Raw genomic sequence first — 19,982 nt, 5'->3', positions numbered from 1 at the left:
AGCAGCCGGAGTTTCTAAATTATTATCGGCACCCAAGTTGTTTATTGGTGATACAGTGCCGATCCGGAACTTTACTAGAAAGAGGCATGAACCTAGATTCGTTGGCCCGTTCATCGTGGAAGACATTACTCCCTCTGCAGTAAAAGTTCAAGGCAGGAGAGCTTGGATCCATCTCAGCGATGTTAAAACCTGCATTGGAGAGGCCGATGCAACCCTAAGGATTGATTCGGAAGCAAGACAAGAAGAAGAATTTCAGCACGTGCAGACTCAATCGATGACGAGGAAGAAGGACGATAAACTAAAGGAAGGAGTAAAAAGTGCAGATTTGCACTAGGACTGTGCCTCTCACGAACACTCCTTATAGATATTATAGTAGGTGAGCAAACCCATTTCTTGAGCCACATTTCTTTGAAAACAAACTTCAGACAGTTGTTGACATATTGGGGATTTGTTTAAGCGGCAACATTTAATAAGAAATTGGAAGTGTGAGTAATACGCTGATTCTTTTCATACAACGCAATTGTTTGGTTGAATCTATGGTTTTGACAAACGACGATGCCCATAGGATCCTACCTGCTGTTTTCATATATATTCTTTGAGCTTATCCTGCTCTTGTTGAGTGTAGTGTCAACATATGTACTTTTCTGCATGATCCTAAAAATGGCCCTGCGATAAGGAGGTTACTTACGGCGATAATTGAACAGATTCTGAAGCTAGCTGATTTACCTGAACTGCCTGATTAAAAAGGTTTTTTCCTTCCTTAAAGTAATATACAGGCATAATGAGGAATCTTGAAAATGGCACGATTTCAGGGAATGAGCAAGCTCAAGAAATACCAGAGTGGCACAAATGGTGTGGATTCATATTCTGGTGTATAATAGATGGGTGTGCAGTATCTATTTTTGTTTTCCTGTTTCACCTGGTCCACACTCTTTACTTTATTGGTCCAGGAACAGTGGAAACTCCTTTGATTCTCCCTACTCTAGGAACTCGTGCAGATTTGGCCATCTAGATGAGCCTAGATCTTGAGTGCTTTCTGCCCAGGGCAGAGCTGCTTTAGAGTTATTTCCATGGGTTGCAACCATTGTGTTGGGAAGACATAAGAGAAATGCAGAAGAAGACGATAATGGGATTAACACATATTTACAGCACATTTGGGTAACAACATGTGGTATCAGCACATGAAAAAGGTGGGTGAAAGAACATCTAAGGAGGGTTCCTACGTCTGCTCTCTCGTACATTATGCCATGAGAGCTGCCCGAACTTTAATTCCCAGAGAAGTACCAGAGTATGATGCTGGATGTCTTGTCAACCTTGCTGCATGCATGACCCGAGGACAGTTCCAAGGACATTGTGCCACCCTGCGATGGAGATTGAAATGGTCGTTCCGAATCCAAGATGATTATATTAAGACTACACAGATGGAAAAAGAACCTGCATGGAAGAGCAAGATGCTCACATACCCTAGGGCAGGACAGGATGAAGTAGTCATAACAGAAATGAAGAGAATGGACTGTCCAGATAAAGTAGAGCTGGCTTGGACGCCTGGATGCTGGGCGAGAACGCAGATGCTAGTCTATGGACAAGTAAGAACCAAAAAATGATGTGAAGAAAGATTGATGTCCTGTGGAGCTCATCTTAAAGAAGGAATACGTACAAGAAGTACAAAAGGTAAAAGATGAATGTTTAAAGTCATGGGCCGAACATGCCAAGCGGCTGACATGGGAATCGGGACCAATATTTATAATCCCTATGACGAATGCGACATTGTGCTTTCAGCGAAAAGGGAAAAGACATGTGGGAGATAACATAGGTTGCAAGACTATAGTCAATGTTTCCGGTATGAGAGCAAGAGCAGCAGTCCTGATGGATCGATATTGGGCTTGTGGGCCCAAAGTCTACATGAAGTTGCCCAAGGATTGGGGAGGAATAAGTTTCTTAATGCTTGACCATGCTCCAGCATTAGTGATTCCGAAGAGTAACCTGAATATTGGCGAATTTCCGTAAGCAGATATCCATTTGATGAGGAGGAGATCACTTGAATTCCTCAGTCGAACCGAGAGGGAGAACTATTTATCGGCTAAATTAATAGAAGCCTTTGCTGCTATTCCGAATGCACATAGGCTGTTCAGCAAGACTGCTTCAATCTTTACGATGATCTTTATGCCTGGGATACAGACGATGGCCAATGCCAAATGGCTACAGGCTACCAAATGGGAACTCTTGCAGACGATCAACACCACCATTAAGGGATTTAATGCAATCAAGGAGGAATTGAGGGCCATAAGGTGGATGACCATCCAGAACCGATATTTCCTTGATATGATCACAGCAATGGATGGAGGTGTTTGCGCCAAAATCGGGCCATCATGTTGCATGTTCTCACAATGACGAAAATGAAAAATTGACCATAAGGCTGCTAACGAAGTTACACAATAAGATGGAAGATGAGACAGAAGATATTGTGGATAATAGCTGGTTCGCGTCCATCTTCTCATGGGTTGCACAATGGAAGCTCTTGGGAGCTATACTCGTGATGGTGATGTTTGGGTTCTGTGCAATCAAGATAATAATTACACAGTGTAAGAAGACAGCAAAGAAAGCAGTAGGAATGACGATCGTGATAGATGTCGAGTCAGGATTTGGACCCAAGGAGTTGACAAATACAGAAATCAGAGACCACATAAAAGCCAATAGCTTAGCACCAGAGGGAACAAAGTTCTTGTACCCAAGTAACCACAAGAGGTATGTGGGACGATGGATTTACTGCAGCCCGAATGGACAATATAGTCACATAACCTGGAGTGTTGATGAACATATAAAATCAGCAGGATTTCTGAAAGAAGTAATGAAAATGTGGACTCCAAAGAAGCAGTTTTTCAAGAAAGAATGCTGAGATGTGGAAACTGGTGAAGGAGTGGTTGATGACTCGTGCAGAGGGGGGATTGTAGAGGAGCAACCAAGTATCTCTACATGAAGTCCCACCCCTATTTTGCCTATATGCTGGAAACCGGAAATTGCGACATGTGCAATGCCAGTAATGGTACCTATACCCTGAAGAATCTTTGAGACAAAGGGCCTCATTATGACCCTGCCGGTACGGAAACAACAGTGGCAGTAAATCCGCTGCCACCGTTGTTTCCGGACTGGCTGATTCCGAGTTCTGCAGGCGGGAGGTGTCACTCCCACCAGGTCCGACCTGTCGGGAGTAACCCCACCCGCCTGCAGGCAAAAATGGAAACACTGGCTGTGTCATAGACGGAACCAGTGTTTCCATTGTCCCCATCCCCATGGAGTCCTATTGGACTCCATGGGAATGGGGATTTACGGAATTCCGCCTCCGGAATGACCTGGTCACCGGGGTTGTAATGCCCCGGTGATTCCGGCAATCATGGAGGCGGAATGGTATTTCAGTCCGGCGGCAGCCTGCCGGTTTTTCCAGCACGGCTACCGCCGGACTCGTAATGAGGCCCAAAGTATCAGTTGAGAAGACCCTATAAGAGCTACCCCCGAAAGAATGATGGTCTCCTAAGAGGAGTGCCTGAAGAAGTGAAAAGGATAAGCTGATGACATCACTGAATGATAAGAGTGACGCATTGGGAAGGATGACCAGAGAAGAGAATGCATTGGATATATAGAATCTGATGGCGAGATAAAGAATCGAGAAGGCTTTTATGTGCGGAATGAAGATTGCACGTGTGAAGAGCACTGCAGAAATCACAAGCCATTTTATAATTCTACAGATGCTGAACGCAAGTAGATTAAGTATTCATAAGGCTGGCTATACGTAGTATATAGACTGCAGGTGGTGCCGCCAACATATATGTATATAAGAGTTCTGGACATTCGAAGCAAGTCTCCATGAAGGAAGACGGATTAGAAGCTATGTGTGTCGCAGCAAAGAATAGACTCGAATACGAATCAAGACCAAAGAGGCTGTCTGGCTTAATGTAAAAGACTGGAAGCAGCCAAGAACTGGTTATCAGCTGCAAAGAACAGTAAAAAGTGAGAAGCCGAGGCATCCCTTGATAAGTTGCAAAGATAGAAAATTGTGAGTGCCAAGTTTCTTCATTAAAGACTATTTGATGCTAGAATACGAGCAAATTCACGGTCTCTGATCACGTGAGCTGAGGATGAAAATAGATGAGAGCATGGTGCACCAGATTGAAAATAGCGAGTGCCTGCACTCCCTTATATTCCCAGAGGCGAGAAGCTACTATAAGGCCGAGTTCAAAGACAATGGAAATGTCACGCTCACCTGATTCCCACGGAGGCGCAGGTCTGGCTTCGAGTGCTGATGCTTCTTCAATGGTGAAGCGCAGGACTCTGAAGATGGACAGGAAGGGCCCCTCTACTCTGGCTTTTCTGGCTCGCAGGAATATTCCCCTTAGGGTCTGGAAGGATGAGTTCTCCATCCTGCTTCTGATGCAGGGGCGCGTGGAAACCCAGTTACTTCACTGGATTGAGGTTTGATGGGAGTTCAAAATAAGCTTGACTATTCAGGTGAGGCGCTGTAAGAGTTCTGTTGCAAGTTCAAAGGTTCAAGCTTAATAATAATGCTCATTGTCTTATTGCAGCAAGCGCTAACGCTTATGTCTTTTTCCCCTTAGGGGCCGGGGTTCGGAATACCAGAGATAGGGCGCCGACCCGAAGTGAAACGTGCAGTTCCAGTAAATGACAGGTAAGTTCTGGATGAGCGTTCGGGTAATGTCTTTGCATTCGCTCATTCAATCTCTTTGTCTTTTTTCCCCATAGGGGCCGGGGTCCGGAATGCCAGGAAGCGGCAGGACCCGAAATTAAATGAGAATGACCCAACAGGTAAGTCTTAGAAGGAAACTGAGCTTTTCCTATTCCCTTCCTTCTCTCACCTTGTGTTCTTGTCTTTTTCTCTCTAGGCTCTGGGAAGTGGCTGCGGATCCGGATGATCGCTGCTGAAGATGGAGGTGCCCAGGAAAGGTGAGTGAAATGCAGCGCTGCAGCGATTGAAGCGAAATGCTTTTAAAAATGATGTCTTCCCTTTCAGGATCGTCGGTGTGATGTCTCCGTGATGCAGCTTTAGCAGGTAAGGTCTTCTTTCTCTCCAATTCTCTCTTATCTCCCTTTGCAGGTGACCCAGGATGCTGACAGGCGTGGCTGAAGTCCAGATGCAGGAGCTGACACGGTGAGCGTCCAGCTGCGAGGAGCAGAACAACGCGAAGCGTGAGTTGCTGATCGGGCGTGGTTTAAATAGCTTTGGAAGAAGTTCCAGGTATGTATCCTTCCACCGATCAGGTATGTATCCTTCCCCGACTACACCCAGGTGGAAAGTAGTCCCACAGGTAAAGTAGTTCCATTCAGGCCTCAAGAGGGCCTGGTTGTAGCAGCATGGTCTGCATCAGGTAAGTGCACATTAAAACACTTGAACACATGTCTAGCTTTATGAGCCTGGCGCCTAAGGCGCCAGGACAGGGGTCCAACATGAGCTTGGGCCCGCTGGCACTTCCCTGGGGGGAATGATGCCTGCCTCTGGGGTTGCTGGGTAGGACCTGGCTCCTTGGAGGTAGGCATCATGACAGGAAATGGCAGACGGCATGAGTGATGAGAGATGGCAGGCTAATTGAGTGGGGAGATACGGTCAAGTTCACCCAACAGCTGTATAACAAAGAGCCATATAGTTTAAGAGCCAGTAAAGTGTTGTGTTTCTAATTACTGTCGAAAATGACTTTCACTATGACTTGAGGGCATGAGTGCCCACCTGACTGTAGAGACCCAATCACGATCATATCCCATATAGAAAGTGTATTTAGATGACCCCTTTGAGCCAACCACAATCTCCCAGAAATTAAGAAATAGGTTCTCTTAATTTGCCACGTAGTATGACATCACGAACCTTTAGTATAAATGTGTTCTTTTTAAGAAATGTTTCGAGATCGTGCTGGGCGACGTCCGCTGATGTCCGTTTTACTTCCTGTTTAGACAATGAAAACAGAGTTATTTGCTAACTTCCTGAGTCAGTCTTATTATTTAGTTTGGGAAGTTATTCTCCATCCCATCCATAGTACGACATGTGACCTTGAGTATAAGGGCCTCTAGGATTCAATACCCAACCGGAGGTTCCAGAGCCATAGCAAACAACAACGGTGAAACCGGGCAGTCCTGTCTAGTCCCCTTTACAGTATCCACTGTGATGAAATCCACCACCCTGTTTTCACACGTGCCTCCACCACCCTGTTTTCACACGTGCCTTTGGTTCCCTATACAATAAATGAATTAATCTCTGGATGCTAAGTACCAGCCCAAATGCCTGCATTACTCGCAATAGCCAAGGCCAATCCACAGAATCAAAAGCTTTGGTTGCATCCAAAGCGATCAGTGCAAGATCTTCCTTTGAATCCTGCACCTGTCCCATTATACAATGCAACCTACTGATGTTCATCGAGGTATTTCTCCGACCCACAAATCCACACTGATCTGGGTGTATAAGGTCCGGGGCCACTGCAGCAACTTCCCCAATATGTTGGCGTCGACATTGGTGAGGGGGATAGGTCTATACGAGTCACAATAGTTCGGATCTTTACAGGGTTTCAACAGTACCATAATTAGGGCCTCTCACATGGTCCTGGGGACAAACCCTTGATCGTAAGCTGCGTTGTACACTTGTTTCAGCAGGGGGACCAATATGTCTGCATATTCCAGGTAGAATTCCACCAGCAGACCATCTGTGGCTGGGTATTTCCCTCTCTGCATCGACCGGAGATCCCGCCTAATTTCTTCTGCCTCTATGGGTGCATCTAATTCCACCCTCTGTGGTTGTGACAATTTTGGTATTGGTGCAATCTCTATCACATCCCTGCCTCCTTCTCTATGTATGTGCCTTTGCTAGTGTACCATGTTTTATAATAAGTATGAAATGCCCCATTAATATGTTGCTGTGTAGCTCCCCATGTCACGAAACTCATCACATATCTGCATAACGGCCCCCCCATGGGGATTCCCTCTGACTCAACCAGACTAGCAGGCATCCTGTTTTGTCCCTACCCTGTGTACCCTTTTCGTATATTTGAACCTAGCCAACCTTTCTTGACTTTCCTGTTAGTCTCGAATGGCCCCCACCAGTTATGATCCTACCAGATGCTCCACCCCCATCTCATTCTCCAGCCGTCTGACCTGCCTTTCGGATTGCTTTAGGGAGTGTGTTAACGGCCTCCGTATCCCTACCGCCTCTGAAATGCAGACCCCTCTTATTGCCACTTTGAGAGCTTCCCACATGGTCCTCACTTCCGCAACAAACCCTTGTTATGGTCTAAGAATGTGGTAAGTCCTTTCCACATCGTGGTTGTTAACGCCCTGTTTTCCAATGAATCTACCCTTAGTCTCCAAGTTGCTGTACGAGTAACTGGTACTTTGAATACTGTCACTTAAAGGGCATGGTCTGACAGGATCCTCTCCAGATATCTGTGTGTGTCCTGCATATTCCCTACCCAAAAATATTTAATCTAGTTGGCAGTGCGATTTATGTACTGGTGAATAAAATTCCTTATCATCTCCATGTGTCACCCTCCAGAGTTCCACCAAATCCAACCCAGACACCACTCTGTTCAATGAGCCTGTCGACTTCCACCTAGTTATCGGGTCCATTCCTGACCGATCCTTATCCGGGTCTAGATAGCAGTTAAAATCACTGCCCCAAATGAAGATATCTGTTCTGTCCCCTCCAGACAGTACCTGGACTGATTGAAAATAGTCTTCATTGTCTGTATTAGGCACATATGTGTTCATTATAAAAATGCTCTGTCCCTCCAACCTCCCCTTTACCATATATGTCTGTCCTTCCTCGTCCCCTTTGGCTGTTAGAATCTGCAATGGGACTTCCCCCTCTATCGAAATCAAAACTCCTCTGGAATATGAGTAAGTCGATCCCACTACAGTGCCCCCCCACCATTACTTGATAACCTCCTCCAAATTGGTGCCTGTTAAATGTGTCTCCTGCAAGAGTGCTATCTGAATTCTGTGTCTTTGCAAGAACCTACAAACCTTTGCCCTTTTAGCACTGTTACCCAAGCCTATAACATTCCATGTCCCAATTCTAATCGGCTTCACTGCTCTTCGTAACATCTGACTGACCCCCAGTTCCACTCAATACCGCAAAGTGTCGCTCCCTGCCTTGTGAAGCTCCATGCCCCTGCAATAAATGCGTAGATTCTGGACTATTATGCAAGACAACTGTTGTGTTAAACTCAATCCACTACTTCTCCCCTCTCCCTCAACTACCTGCCTCGCCCCCTACCCCTTCGCCCAAGCTCTTCCATCCTTTGCTTCTAATAATCTTCCCACTGCCCCCCATCTGCACCACCCTCCTCCCCTCCCATTAGTAACTTCCCTGAACTACATATGCAGCAGAAACTGTCCTCACCCCACAGGGGCAGACACTCACTGGTGGTCCTTCAGTAAGTTTGTGGTAGACCCATCCAGTCCACCCGCCCCAGCACTATCTTCCAGGGTAGGTGAGACTTTGGTGGTCAGGGGTGTGGTCTTGCTGCGGTCTGGCCCCCCAAACATTTGCAGTCCAACACCCCTCCCAACGGTGTGGTTCATACTCTGAAAGCAGTCTGCCACCTTCCATTCCATCTCAACATTGTGTTGGCCTTCCCCTAGATTATTCCTGTCGTCCTTTTGAGCCCTCTCCGTTTTGCTTCTCCTCTGAGCTACCTTCTGTGGCCTTCCTGGACTCCAGCCATGACCAGACTTCCGACACCAAAAGAAAAAAGTGTGAGATCCCATCGGCCAGCACCTTCAATTTTGCCGGAAAGAACATCATGCATTTTAAATTACTTTCCTGGAGCTTTCGTTTCAATGCGCCAAACGACTGCCTCTGCTTTTGCACCCCTTGGGTGAAATCCGGGAAGATATGAATTCTTGCATGTCTGTGCTGTATACTGCTGACTCTTCTCGCTTGCAGCAGGATCACATCCCGATCCCGGAAGTTAAAGAGTTTGGCCACTATAACTCTGGGTGGCGGGCCTGGTGGCGGCGGGCGACCCGGCACTTTGTGTGACCTCTCCATCATGAAAAATTTCGAAACGCCACTTGCCCGCAAAACGTCCAGTACCAGTTTCTCCACAAAGAGTTCTGTGCAGTTGTTTTCTTCTCTTTCCAGCACCCCCACCAATCTGATTTTACATCTCTGGGTGTGGCATTCCATATCCTCTGCTCTATCTTCCAGGACCCTGGTCGCTCCCACCAGGCCCTTGACCTGATTCTGCAACACTGCCACCACGTCCTCCAAATCACTAACCTGTTGTTCCACCTCTGACACCATCATTTACCTTCTTTAGGTCTGCCTGTACCTTTAGGTCTGCCTGTACCAGTGACACGTCTAGCCCAACCTCCTGTATCTTTGTATCCAGTGCCTTCCTTTAGTCCTGTATTGCTGCCATGAGGCTTTCCATGGTGACCGCCCCTGCCGCTGGCTCGGCACCAGTGTCATCCTCCCGTTGGTCCATGGCCTGCTTATGCTGTATTGGCTTTGCTGCCACATAACCTCCTTTTTCTGTTGTCCTTTCACCAACACTTCTTCCTATGTGGGTGCCTCCTCCCCGTATTGATGGTGACCTCCCCAGTCAATTGGTCCATATTGTGTCTGTGAGACTTTTTGTATGCTACCTCTCTCTGCCTGCTTTTGCCTTTATGGAGTCAATTGGGTGGAATCCCTCCCCTCAGTCTTTACTGAAGCAGGGCAGCTCCTCTTTGCCCACTGTGCACAACTGAATTCCATTCCAGCCTTGCCCGCACTCTGTGCTAAGGGAGTCTGGTGGGTGCTCCCCCTTCAATGATGGCACAATCTGCCCCCTCAGTCCTTAAATTGTAACATGGGCCCTACTGTCGAGCTCTACATGTTTCCTGCAGTATCAGCCTGTCTGCCCCGCTGTACCGATGTCCATGCAGGGCCTGTTTTTCCACTCCACCATGTTCGCTGTGCCCGCTGCGTGTGCCCCTCATGCTTTTTTTTAATCGTGGGTCCCCTTTGGCAGCATGGGGACCTTTTTGTACAGTATCCCTCTCCCATGCAACTGCGATTGCGCGCGGCTCCCGTCCGTCGCTCGTTGCTGCCCTGGATAGATGAGAGGCCCACAAACGCCACTTAGCACGTGCTGCGGTTCCTGTCCTCAGTCCCTGCTGTGTCCTCCAGGCCACTCCGTCTCACAGACACCGGCTCGAACCTTGCAGACAAGATGGAAGAGCGCCTCCTCCCTCGGGCCGCTCTATCAGTGTCGCTGTTTGCCTGCGTGACACTGTGCTGCTTCTCAAGCCCTCCAGCAGCCATTCAGCACTCTGCACTGTCCACCTTCACAGAAATGCCAACAAACATGCAATCTGTAAGGATATATTTGGGATTTTATTGGGCCGACTCGGAGCTCAGCAGATTCATATCTGCATTGCTCCATTGCTGGCCATGCCCCGTCTATTGAAATGATGTAGTGACTAATGTGCTCCAAGTCCATAGTCCCCTTTCCTCCATACTGCATGTGCGTCCCTCACTATGGAAAATGTCTTTTTCCCTTTAAATCTAGTTATGCGTGGGGCGTGGCTCCGAGAGCATGCGCTCCCCTGACTCCGCCCTCCAGCACAACACCTCAGTTCCCTTTGATGTGTCAACTAGATTAAACTGCCTAAAAACGTTGCTTGATTAAGGGGCGAAGATGGTGGCACGTATGGAGGAAAGGGGACTATGGACTAGGAGTATGTTAGTTACTACAGTGAGTAACTTATAATTACTCCTACGTCCAGTCCCCTTTCCTCCATACTGCATGGGTGATTATCACTGATTGAAGCCCCAGGGAGGGGAGATGTTGACGACTTTAAGAGAACAGGTTACTCAGGACCAATTGCCCAAAGGCCGCGTCTGATCGTGCACTGCCATCAAGACAATAATGCAAGGAGAATGCTGAGGGGGGGTAGCCGAGGTGGCCGCCCTGCTGATTGTTTGTCATGGCACATGCCTGTGGAAGGCGACAGCTTTTGCCTTGGCTCTGACCGTATGAGCGTGAAGATTAGCTGGCACCTCCTTATGCTGTCCCTTGTATGCCTCCTGAATGGCCGCGACCATCCACCTAGCTATCAAGGCCTTTGATGCCTGACAACCTGGCTTTGCCCCACCAAAGGTGATGAATAAAGCCTCTGACTTGAGGAAGCCTTTTGTCCTGTCTAGGTAGAACTTCAGGGCTCTCCTGACATCAAGACAGAATAATACCTTTTCTGCCTCACCCTTTGGATTCAGAAAGAAAGTAGGTAGGACTATTTCCTCGTTGAGATGAAACAAAGACACCACCTTCGGGAGAAACGTAGGGTGGGAGCGGAGCACCACGTTGTCGCAATGGAACATGGTATAGGGCTCTGAGGCTGCGAGGGCCTGAATCTCGATATCCTGCACGCCGAAGTAAGGCCCACCAGCAATGCTGTCTTGATTGTGACCAGTCTGATGTCAACAGACACCATGCGCTTGAATAGTTTATGCGCCATGGCGCCCAGAACCATGTTGAAGTCCCAGACCGGTGTGGATGTTTGATAGGCGGTAAAACCTCGTCGGTCCTGTCAGATGCCTCTTGACTACAGGGTTGGAAGTGGAGAATAAGCCGTTGTCCGAATTTTTGCAAGCACCTATCACCGCCCGGTAGGTATGGCATACGCCGACCTGAACCCTTGACTCTGCCAGATGTGCCGAGAACAACAGCACCTGATCCAGTGTGCATGTCAATGGATCTACACCTCTTTCCTTGGCTCAGAAGCAAAACCTGGTCCATTTGCTCCTGTATTGGTTCCTGGTAGAGTCACTTTTTGCCTTCTGAATTATCTTCAGGTTGTCCTGTGACAGGTGAAGGTGCTGCAGGATTATGTGCTCTGAAACCAGTCTACTAGGGCTAATTTCTCTGGGGAGGGGTGCACCACTGCCCCCCTCCCCTGCTGGGAGAGGAGCAGTGTTTCCCCCCACTGGAAAAGGCACCGGGGCCTGCGCCGAGAGCCATAAGAGGCCTGAAAACCATGGTCTGGCAGGCCACTGCCGTGCAATCAGGATTAGCAGTAGGTGACGAGCTTCTCTGATCTTGCAGATGACCTTATGGATCAGTGGGGTCGGAGGGAATGCGTTAGCCCACAACCCATTCCTTTGAAGTTGCAAGGCATCCCCCCATCGAATATCTGCCCTGTCCCAGCTAGGCGGCAAACTGTTGGCATCGCCGGTTCTGCTCTGTGGCGAATAGGTGTATCTGGGGCTGATCCCAATTGTTAAAGATCTCCTGCAGGACCTGCTTGTTCAACTGCTACTCGTAGTTGTCAACAACCAATCTGCTGGGTCTGTCTGCCTCTAGGCTGGACTCCCCCGATGGTGGATTGCAGAAAGCCATATGTTGTGGGCTGTAGCCCATTCCCATATTTCAAAGGTGAGCCTGCACAGGGGCGGCAATCTGGTGTCCCCTTGTTTGTTGAGGTAGTATATGCAAGTGGACATGTCCGTCTGAATACAGACTGGGCTGTTCTTGATCACCGGTAGGAAGGCCCTGAGAGCCAGCCGTATGGGCGTCAGCTCGGACAAGGAACAAGTTACTTACCTGTAACTGTTGTTCTCCAGCATGGGTCTGGCATGGATTCACATGCTCATGAATATTCCCCGTCGTCAGGCTGGGAATCCTCGGTAAAGAAAAAACCAGTATCAGTTTTGTTTCTGATCTGTCTTTCGTAGTAGTAACCAATCACTGATCTCTGCGTCATACTGACCACAGCCAATGACTGCCCTCTACCTAAGCCCCGCCTCTGGCAGCCATCTTCAGATTTGGAAGCACGTGAAGTGGCAGTATGACCAAGTGAAGAGCCGCAGAGGGGTAGGCGGGAGGGTTCGCATGTGAATCCATGCCAGACCCATGCTGGAGAACAACAGTTACAGGTAAGTAACTTGTTCCTTCTCCAGCATGGGGTCTGGCATGGATTCACCTGCTCATGAATAAAGAATACATAGCAGTACCCACATGCACAACCACGGGAGGTGGCAAAGGCTCAACATTAAGCATCACATCAAACTCAACATTAAGCAATCTTACCTCCTCACCAGGCTCACCTCAGGCGAACAGGTTGCGCAGCACTGCTTGGCCGACCCTGGACTCCTCCCTGGAATCCCGATCGACGCAGTAGAATTTCGTGAAGGTGTGCGTAGACCTCCACGTAGCAGCCCTGCAAATGTCCAGTAGGGGCACACCAGATAGGAACGCCGTGGTAGCTTCGATCGCTCTGGTGGAATGTGCTCTCGGACGGCCAGGCAGCGGTCGGTTTGCCAACTGGTGACAGTACATGATACAGCCGGAGAGCCATCTGGAAATGGAAGCCTTCGAGAGAGCCTTCCCCTGATTGACAGGTCCAAAGTTCACAAAGAGTTGTGACGTCTTCCGAAAACACTTTGTGCGGTCCACGTAGAACTTCAGCGCTCTAGCCACATCCAGCGAGTGCAAAGTCCTCTCAGCCGGCGACGAAGGCGACGGGAAAAACACAGGCAACACCAAGGGTTCGTTGAGGTGGAAGTCCGACGGCACCTTGGGCATGAAGGAGGGGTGCGTCCTGAGCACCACCCTCGTGTCGTGAAAAGTCAAGTACAGGGCCTTGCAGGAAAGGGCCTGGATCTCTCCCACCCGTCGTGCGGAGGTGATGGCCACAAGAAACGCTGTTTTCCACGACAGGAACTTCAACGGGGCCGAGTGCAGAGGCTCGAACGGAGGTCCCATGAGCTTGGTCAGCACCACGTTGAGCTCCCACGCCGGGGCCGGGGCCTTCACTGGCAGGAACGATCTGAACAGTCCCTTCATGAACTCTTTCACCAGACGATGAGACCACAAGGACGTCCGCCCCGTGGTTCTGGTGTATCGGGAGATCGCAGCAAGATGAATCTTGATGGACGCGTGTGCCAATCCAGCTTTGGCCAGCGTCAACAGGTACGGCAGTACTTGGGGAGCCGTAATCCTTAGAGGGTTAATCTTCTGTGCGTGGCACCAGACAGAGAACCTCTTCCATTTGTGTCCGTAGCATTTAAGAGTCGAGGACGCCCTGGCCTTTGCAAGAACCTCTCTGCAGTCGGCCGGTATGTCGTATCCTCCAAACTCTAGTGCTGCAGGAGCCAGGCCTGCAAGTTCAGCGACTTCGGGTCGTGGTGGAGGATGGCGCCTCCTTCGTTGAAGAGCAGATCCGCGTCCACTGGCAGCTTGATTGACGGGGACGCTGACAAGTCCAGAAGGTCCGGGAACCATATCTGCCTCGGCCACGCAGGTGCGACGAGGATCATCCTGCACCGTGACCTCTTGAGCTGGTTGATGAGCCGGATCAGCAGTGGCAATGGAGGGAACGCGTATAGGAGCAGGCCCTCCCAGGGGAACGAGAAAGCATCGCCATGCTCATTGGCTGGGGAAACCTGCTGGCGAACCTCCGGCACTTGGAGTTCGTCGCCGTCGCGAACAGGTCGATCTGGGGTGTGCCCCACCGTCGGAAGAGGCGATCCACTAGATCCTGCCGTAGTTCCCACTCGTGGCACGAGCGCAGCTCCCTGCTGAGTGAGTCGGCGATGGTGTTTTTTATCCCTGCCAGATGAAACAGCACCAGAAACATCCTTTGGGCGACGGCCCAATGCCACAGGTCCTGCGCCTCCTTGGACAGTGCTGGGGACCTGGTTCCGTCCTGTTTCCTGATGTAAAACATGGTGGTGGTGTTGTCGGTGAAGATCCTCACCACCTTGCCCTTGAGGGACGGAAGGAAGGACCTGAGGGCCCAAAACACTGCACGGAGCTCCAGGACGTTGATATGGAGGGACTTCTCCGTCGGGAGCCAAAGCCCTCTCGCGTGCAGATTTTCGGTGTGCACTCCCCACCCTTCCAGGGAGGCATCCGTGGTCACTGTCTCCTGGTGGCCTGGGGTCTGGAAGTCCATGCCCGCCGTCAGATGCGCGCGGGTGCCCCACCACCGGATCGCTCGTCGGAAACTCTCGTCGAGTGTGATCCTCTCCTCGAAGCTGCCCGTCGTTTGGATCCAGCGCGCGTCCAGGAACTCCTGCAACGGGCGCATCCGGAGCCTGCACATGGGAATGAGGTAGATGCAAGAAGACATCATTCCGAGGAGGGACTTGATGGACCTCACCTTGGCCGCGTCGGCAACCAACATCCGCTGTACCTTGCCCAGGATGGCCCTGGTCCTTTCCTTCGACGGGGAGGCCAGAAGGGACACTGTGTCGAGCTTCGCTCCCAGAAACAGTGCGTCTTGCGCGGGTACCAGGTGGGACTTGGCGTAGTTCACGGAGAATCCCAGGTCCGTGAGAAGTTGGACGGTTCTTGCCGTGTGCTCCACGGCGAGCTCCCTCGTCTTGGCTCGGATGAGCCAGTGGTCCAGGTAGGGGTAGACGTGGATCCCCTCCCGGCGCAGCAGCGCCGCCACTGGTGCAAGGCACTTGGTGAATACCCTGGGTGCCGACTGTAGACCGAAGGGAAGGGCTCTGAACTGATAGTGACGCCCTTGGACCACGAACCTGAGAAATTTTCGGTGCCCCTTTAGGATGGGAATATGGAAGTAGGCATCCTCCAAATCCAACGACGACAGGAAGTCGCCCTCCTCCAGCTGACCCAGGACGTGCTGGAGGGTGACCATCCGGAACTTCTGTGCCTTGATGAACTTGTTCAGCCGTCGTAGGTCTAGGATGGGGCGCCATCCTCCCGTCTTCTTCTTCACGAGGAAGTATCTTGAGTAAACTCCGGAGCCCCGAAGCCTCTTTGGGACGAGTTCGATGGCGCCCTTCCTGAGCATCGCCTTTACCTCCCGGAGAAGCTGAGGGACGTGAAGCTCCTTCCTGGCCACAGGGGGGACGCGCGGGCACCTTCTTTGAAACTCGAGCGCGTGGCCCTGGGCTAGGGCGTCCAGCACCCAACGGTCGGTGGAGATGGACTCCCACACGCTGACGAAGCTCGCCAGCCGGCCTCCCACCGGGGTGCTTCGGTGGGGGCCCGACCCCACGGCCGGTTCAATCCTGCTTAGACTAGGCTTTGCCGCCTTGACCTCCTTGGCGACGACGGCGGGGTCCGCCTGACTTGCCTCGTCCCCTGTAAGCCTCCTGAGACGACGAACGGGCCGCTTGACGGTAGGTGGAAAATCCGCCGCCGGAACCTTTGGAGGCGCCCTTGCCTCCGCCGCTCCGAAATGGCGGTCGCCGTTGCTGGAGAACCCCGAGAGCCCGGGCCGTCTCCGTGTCCGCTTTAATGGCTTGAAGGGAATCGTCCACTGTTTTCCCAAACAGGTTGTTCCCATCGAACGGCATGTCCAGGATTCTGGTCTGTACGTCTTGACGGAAGTCAGTAGCCTTGAGCCATCCACACCGCCTAAGGCACACGCCGTTGCCCAACTGGCGAAATCCGGTGTCGGCGATTTCCGTCGCAATCGTGATGGCGTGGTCCGACGCCACCTCACCTTCCTGCAAGATCTCCAGGGCATCCGCCCTCTTGTCGTCCGGTAGGAAGTCCAGCAGGGGAACCAGTTTGTACCACAGCTCCCTGTCGTACCGGGCTACGATAGCCAAGGCGTTAGCCGCCTTAATCGTCGTCGCTGCAGACGAGATGACCCTGCGCCCTATCGTGTCCAATTTCTTTCCCTCGCCGTCCGGCGGGGAAGTCGACGTGGAGGCCGCACCCCCCCCCCCCGCTTTCTTCCTGGCCGCCGTGGAGACGACGGAGTCCGGGGTAGGCTGTGCCCGGAGGCACAAGGGGGCCGCGTCCGGGACCCGGTACTTCTTCTCGTACCGGTCTCTTCTAGCTGGCGTCGTGGATGGGTTCTTGAGGAGGGCGAGGCCCTCATCCCAAATATCGTCCAGTAGAGGTACCGCGAGGACCGTCTTCCTCTTGGCCTCGCGCCGCTGATAAAGGAAGCCTTCATTCTTCTTCTCCTCATGGCAGAGCTGGAAGAGCTCGGATGCCCTGGCGATCATGGAGTGAAAAGATCCAATCTCGTCGGGCGGGGAAGCCCGGGTGGGAGGAGACGACGGCAGTTCCTCGTTGTACACCTCGTCGTCCGTACCCGTCGCGGCCGTGTCAGTCCCCGTATCATCCCCTCGAGTCGTGGACGGGGAGGAGGGCTGAACGGGGCGCGACGGCTGAAAAGGAGGTGGAGGGTGAATCCTTCTTTTCTTAGGAGGGGGGCTTCCCGAAGGGCCTGGTTCCGGGTCCCCCGACGGGAGTGGTTCCTCCACTGGTAATGGCAGTCTCGTCCTTATCTCTGAGCATAAGGACTGTATAGCCAACAAAATGGCCGCCGAGTTGTCTTGCGGCACTGGCAGAGGGGAATCCGACAGGCGGTCAGGGGCCCCGTCGGTACCCTCGATGATGTCGTCGTCTCCTGCGTCGGGATCCCTCCCGACGGGCTGGTCTTCTTCCACGCCAACGCCGTGGCTTAAGACCTCGATCAATTCTTCCTCAGAGGTTGAGGCCGAATCCACGACGACCCACTGCCCCCCCTTTTTCTTCTCCGTCGGAGGTTTCACGGGGGTCCTGTCGATGGGCATAAAAGAGGACTCCCTCCGTGGTGGCAGGGAGACTCTGAGCCCCGAGGTCGCCGCCACTGGTGTAGCCTCCACAGGCTGAGCCAGGGCCGCCGCGACTGTCTCGATAGAGGCCTTGGCCGGATGGATTAAGGCTTTCACCACGCTTGGTGCGCTCACCGCCTTCTCCTTGAGGGGGGGACACTGCCTCGCTCCCCCTCCGCCTTCGAGCTCGACCGGGGCCTCTCCAGGAGCTTCGCCGGGTGCTCGGCCTTCCTCTTACCCGACCCAGAGCGTTGGCTCGTGGTTGATGGTGCCGGGGAGGGTGCGCCCTGCCTGGCGCCCGCAGAGCCCGACCGTTCGGCGCTCCCGGTGCCAGCGGACTCGCGGTGCTTGGCCTTATGTTGGACCCACGTCGCCGGGGCGTCCTCAAAGGTCTTAGAAGACCGCTCGGATTTCTTCCTCTTCTTCTCGCCGGACGGGCTCTTCCCTTCCAGCCAGTTGGTGAGACGTTGATGGCGGTCCTTCATGGTCCGCTCCGACATGCTGCCGCAAAACGCACAGTCCTTCTCCACGTGCGTCTTGTCCTCATGTAGGCAGTAAAGACAAAAGGAGTGTTCGTCTTCCTTAAAGACATTCTGCAGCTGGCATCCAGGGCAGACCCTGAACAGCTTTCCAGGCGTCGAGCTTCCCTTCTCCTGGGCCATGACCGAGATGGGCCTGAGAAACTTCTGGAGTCCTCCAAAAGCGTAGCTCGACGAATCTTCACCCTTGAGGGGCGTAGACGAATCCGACACGGGTCCCCGTTGATCGGATGGGGTGTCGGTGGAGCTTGAGGCTCTTTTGACCGAAAAAAATGAAGTTTTTGAGAAAAAACGTGAAAAAATAGCACTAACGCTCGAGAGCAATAGCACGAGGATCCCAACACATGAACGTGCGGTAAAAATCTGAAGATGGCTGCCAGAGGCGGGGCTTAGGTAGAGGGCAGTCATTGGCTGTGGTCAGTATGACGCAGAGATCAGTGATTGGTTACTACTACGAAAGACAGATCAGAAACGAAACTGACACTGTTTTTTTCTTTACCGAGGATTCCCAGCCTGACGACGGGGAATATTCATGAGCATGTGAATCCATGCCAGACCCCATGCTGGAGAAGGTGATGTGACTCTTCTGGTCCTCCTTTGTCCACAGACCATTTACACTGTGGTCACCCAGTGTGTCTCCCCCACCCAAACAGGGAGGAGTCTGTCGGGATGGTATAAACCGGCAGGGGCTGTCTGAATGGTCTGCCCACCATAAAATTGGTCTCTAGCCTCCACCAAACCAAATCCGTAGTGGAGTTCCGCCGGGATGGTGACTGATGCTGCTTGAGAACCTGTTTCCTGGTTCCATGAGGCTGAGAGGTGTAACTGCACCCTCCTCATTTTGAGCTTTGTATGCGGAACGGCCAGGAGGCATGCCGCCATAATTACCCAATAGGTGTTGGTAACACCAGGCCTAAGTTTCCAACCTGCTGAGAAAATTCCCAGTAGCTGCCTTCAGAGCTGCCACCTTTTCCATGGTCGGGAAGATCCTCTGCCCCTTGGTATCTCACCTCAGGCCCAGAAAGACCAAGGCTTGGGTAGGCTGGAGCTGAGACTTTCTGTGGTTGATGGAGAACCCCAGTTCGTAAACAATATCCATTAGTCTGGAGACTGTATTCCGAACTTGGCCCAGTGATTCTGCTCGAACCAACCAGTCATCAAGATATGAGTACACATGGCGGCCCTCTGACCTGAGCAGCGCCACCACTGCATTCATGAGCCTCGTGAACACCCATGGAGCTGAATTGAGCCTAAATGGAAGGACCTTGTACTGGAAGTGAGAGACCATCACTCGGAACTGGAGGAATGAGCAGTGGGGCTGCCATATTAGGACGTGTAGGCATGCATCCTTCAGTTCCAGGGAGCACGTCCAGTCTCCCCCACACAGAGACTAGGCTAACAGAGCTGGCATAACCATCTTGAACCTTTGGAAGGGTAGGGATAGGTTGAAGAAGGATAGATCGAGAACCACTTGCAGGCCAGCCTGGTTCTTCTTCTGCATGATGAAAATCTGCGAGTAAAACCCCAAACCTCTCTGCGAGAGGGGGACTTCCTCTACTGCCCCACTCACTACCAGTGAGCGGATCTCTGCAAGGAGAGCTGGCGTGCCGATCTGAGGGAGGGGTGGTGAGAACAGGGGGATCAGAGGGAGGGGAAGGCAGGAACCATGGGAGACCACTGATAGGATCCAAGGAACAGCGAAGAGTGCCCACTAGGACTGAATATGAAGAGCAAGCCTGCCCCCAACTGGAGAATTGTGAACCTTGATGACCGCGTCATTGCTTCTTTCCCTCTGAGACTGGTGCCTGGGAGAGGCACTGGAAGAAGCCTTTGTGGGAGGTCCTTAGTTGTTTACGCCTGTGTTGGTTGGGGGA

This window comes from Ambystoma mexicanum, chromosome 3p (assembly GCF_040938575.1).
Source record: "Ambystoma mexicanum isolate Mex_15411 chromosome 3p, UKY_AmexF1_1, whole genome shotgun sequence".
NCBI classification, from domain to species: domain Eukaryota; kingdom Metazoa; phylum Chordata; class Amphibia; order Caudata; family Ambystomatidae; genus Ambystoma; species Ambystoma mexicanum.
Note: the sequence above shows the minus strand (reverse complement) of the source record.